Source organism: Carlito syrichta, unplaced genomic scaffold, assembly GCF_000164805.1.
Source record: "Carlito syrichta isolate Samal-C Ts95f unplaced genomic scaffold, Tarsius_syrichta-2.0.1 Scaffold305019, whole genome shotgun sequence".
NCBI classification, from domain to species: Eukaryota; Metazoa; Chordata; class Mammalia; order Primates; family Tarsiidae; genus Carlito; species Carlito syrichta.
In genome coordinates, this window is record NW_007249115.1 from 31,422 (window position 1) to 35,667 (window position 4,246).

Sequence of the window (4,246 nt, forward strand, 5' to 3'; positions counted from 1 at the left end):
CACCTGATGGGAGAGCCCTGTACTTGAGACAGTCTGTCCTATACCTGACATAAGGTACGGGACAGACTGTCTCAAGTACAGGGCTCTCTCATCAGGTCCGTGACAGGTTTTCTTGGGTGCACGGCTATCCCATCAGGTGCAGTAAAATCTCCCTCAGGTGCAGGGCTTTCTTTTCAGGTACAGAACAGACTGTCTCAGGTGCAGGGCTCTCCCATCAGGTGTAGGACAGGCTTTCTTGGGTGCAGGGCTCTCCCATCAGTTGCATTACAGGCTTTTTTGGGTGCAGGGCTCTCCCCTCATGTGCCCGACAATCTCTCTGGGGTACAAGACTTTCTTTCAGGAACAGGACAGACTGTCTCAGGTGCAGGGTTCTCCCATCAGGTGCAGAACAGTCTGTCTTGGGTGCAGGACTCTCCCATCGGTGCAGGACAGGCTTACTTGGGTGCAGGGCTCTCCCATCAGGTGCAAGACAATCTCTCTCGGGTGCAGGGCTTTCTTGACAGGTACAGGACAGACTGTTTCAGGTGCACGACTCTCCTTTCAGCTGCAGAACAGGCTTTCTTGGGTTCAGGGCTCTCCCATCATGTGCAGGACAGGCTTTCTTGGGTGTAGGGCTTTCCCATCAGGTTTAGGACAATCTCTTTCAGGTGCAGGTCTTTATGTCAGATAAGAGACAGGCTCTCTCAGGTGCAGGACAGGCTTTCTTGGGTGCAGGACTCTCTCATCAGGTACAGTAAAATCTCCCTTGGGTCCAGAGCTTACTTTTTTGTTACAGGACAGGCTCTCTCGCTTGCAGGACTCTCCAGATCGGGTGCAGGACAGGCTTTCTTGGGTGTTGGGCTCTCCCATCAGGTGCAGGACAGGCTCTTAGGTGCAGGGCTTTCCCATCCGGTCCAGGGCAGGCTTTCTTGGGTACAGGCCTCTTCCATCAGGTGGAGGACAATCTCTCTCAGGTGCAGGGCTTTCTTTTCAGGTACAGGACAGACTCTTTCAAGTGGAGGGCTCTCCCATTAGGTACAGCATAGGCTTTGTTGGGTTCAGGGTTCTCCCATCATGTGCAGGATAGGCTTTTTTGGATGCATGGCTCTCCCATCAGTTGCAAGACAGGGTTACTTGGGTGCAGGCTCTCCCAACAGGTACTGGACAATCTTTCGCGGGTGTAGGTCTTTCTTATCAGGTATGGGACAGGCTTTTTCAGGTGCAGGGCTCTCCCATCAGGTGCAGGACAGGCTTTCTTGAGTGCAGGGCTCTCCCATCAGGTGCACAATAATCTCTCTTGGGTGCAGGTCCCTATGTCAGGTAAGAAACAGGCTCTCTCAAGTGCAGGGCTCTCCCATCAGGTGCAGTACCAACTTTCTTGGGTGCAGGGCTTTCCCATCTGGGGCAGTAAAATCTCCCTCGGGTGCAGGGCTTTGTTTTCACATACGAGACAGGTTCTCTCATGTGCAGGGCTTTCCCTTCAGATGCAGGACAGGTCTTCTTGGGTGCTGGGCTCTCCCATCAGGTGCAGGACAGGCTCCTGGGTGCAGGGCTCTCCTATCAGGTGCAGTAAAATCTACCTCGGGTGCAGGGCTTTCTTTTCAGATACGGGACAGGCTCTCTTGGTTGCGGGGCTCTCTAGATCAGGTGCAGGACAGGGTTTCTTGGGTGCTGGCCTCTCCCATCAGGTGCAGGACAGGCTCTTGGGTGCAAGGCTCTCCCATCAGGTTCAGGGCAGACTTTCTTGGGTGCCAGCCTCTCCCATCAGGTACAGGACAATCTCTCTTGGGTGCAAGGCTTTCTTGACAGGAACGGTACGGGCTCTCCCAGGTGTAGGGCTCTCCCATCAGGTGCAGGACAATCTCTCTCACTTGCAGGGCTTTCTTGTCAGGTACGGGATAGGCTCTCTCAGGTACATGTCTCTCTTACTAGGTGCATCACAGTCTCTCTCTGGTGCAGGGCTCTACCGTTAGGTGCAGTACAGGTTGGCTTGGGTGCCCATCTCTCCATCAGGTGCAGGACAATCTCTCTCGGGCTCCGTGCTCTCCATCAGGTGCAGGGCACTCATGTGCAGAGCTCTCCATCAGGGTTAGGATGCTCTTTCGGGTTCAGCACTCTCTGTCAGGTGCAGGATGTTCTCCCAGGTTTTGGGCTCTTCATCAGATGCTCTTTCTGCATTCGCCTGTTGTCTTGTGTGAGCCTTTGAATAGGCTTGAGAGTGTGTTTATCCACTCCAGCTTCTTCCCTGCCCTCTGTCAGTGGTCACAGTCTTCCAGAGATTCTGGCTGTGGTTGCCATCCTACCACCAGGAGGTACGTGAATACAAGGCCCAGAGTGCCTGGCTCGGCCATACAAGTCCAGAGTGCTGTAACCAGTCTCATCCAAATTTCCTCCCTCATGTCACAGTCCCTGATGTCTTAGTGATGTCACAGTGGATGATGTAACAGTTCTTGATGCCGCTGCTTCTGTGTCATATCCCTGATAGCCCTGGGGAGGTAGCCAGGACTTGGGAACCCACCACAGCACTCTAGGTTGGGACCAGATGATGAGGCTGTGAGACCTTGGGACAGGGACAACCTGACATGTTCCAGGTCAGGGCCACATGTGCCCAACAGCCATGAGGATGTGCAACTTTCACCCTCCCCTGCCCAGCTATCACACGCTCTCTCACCTCCTTTGTGAGAGTCACTAGAGGCTTTATGACCCCAACACAGTGAAGGGGAGGCCCCCTGAGGCCTATGGGGAGAGCCCACCTTGGGTGGCCTCTTGCGGCTTGGGGGCTGAGGTCTGGGCCTCTCATGGGACTGAGGTCTTCCTCTTCTCACAGTGCAGGTGTTGCCCCAACCCTTTTTTCATGCATAAGTGTGACCCCTTGTTCTCGTGGATAAGGGGGGGCCGTTCCTCCTCTTGTCGGTAAGAGGGGGAGGCCTGTCTCTCTCCTCATGCATATGGATCCCTCTTCTTCTCACCAGATGAGCACCAATCCAGTCCAGAGGCCTTTGGAACTGACCTCACCTCCCAGCTCCAGGAGCCAACTTGATTGGTCACAAGGGGTTGTGTGACTTACAGGGCCTTCTGTGATGTTTTCTTATATCTGTAAAAGCCCAAGATGGGTCAAGCCTCCTCATTGCCCACGTGTAGCCCCAGGGCCCTGCAGCTGAAAAAAAAGAGACTGGTGTGGGAGGTGCGTGGACCAAGGAGTGAGCACTGGAACCAGAGTCAGACAGTCTCAGCCCAGTCCTGGCCTTGCTACTGACAAGCCCAAAAGCTTGAACAAGTGACACAAAGACTCTAACCTGAAGTAAGTGGACACAGTACTGTCCACCAGAGAGAGCAGTTGTGAGAAGGTGGTTATGTTATAGCCAACCCGTGAGAAAGGAGAATCGCCAGCACATCGGGTTCAGATTTTGAGTCCTTTAATAGCACACGGTCAAGAGAAGGTTCATGCCAAGAAAGCTCTCGACCTCAAGCAAAACTAGCAAGAGGCTTATAAAGGCAAAAACCACAAGTGGGCTACATAGCAGGGACTTGAGGGAATAAGGAACTAAAAACAAAAAGGAACAAAATATAGGAATAAAATATGGGGATGTGGCAGGGGGAATTTCGCAAGGAACAATCTCTTGGTGCAGCGTCAGATTTCATCTAACAAAGTATATAATTACGTGGAACTTGCAGCTAGGGAGTTTTTAAGTGGTCAGTGTGACCAGCTCAGGGGAACAAGGTTGTGGGTCTGTGGTCATGGGATTGTTACAGCAATTTCATGTACACACTGAGAGGGTCATTTTTAGGTCAGGCAGACAGTTAAGATGGAGGATTTTTAACAAAATGGAGTTACTTGTGTCAAGCAAGCTATTGCAATTATTTTACATATTTCAGTTACACATGGTGTGGACTCCTCCAGCCACCCCACCCACCCACACCTCTCACCTGTGTAGACAAAAGCAGCTGGTTTTCTCCCTACCCACTTCTGCACAGTGCTTGTGTGATCAAGTGGCAGGAGGAGTGTCCCACTCCAGGTAGGCCTACCCCTTAGTGGACCCCAGCTGACTGTCCTGCAGTGCAACTTGGTTCTGACATGTCCACCTGAGACGTCAGACCCCTAGGCTGGCGCTCTTCAGATGCCAGTTCCAAGTCCAGGTTTCCACCGGTGCTTCTGGTGCCAGGACAGCTCCCAGACCAGTTGGCTTCCTAGATGACCAGAACAGGAGCCCCAAGGCAGGGCATTCTCCAGGATCCAAGGGAAACCCAGAGTCCTTTGTAAGCAATC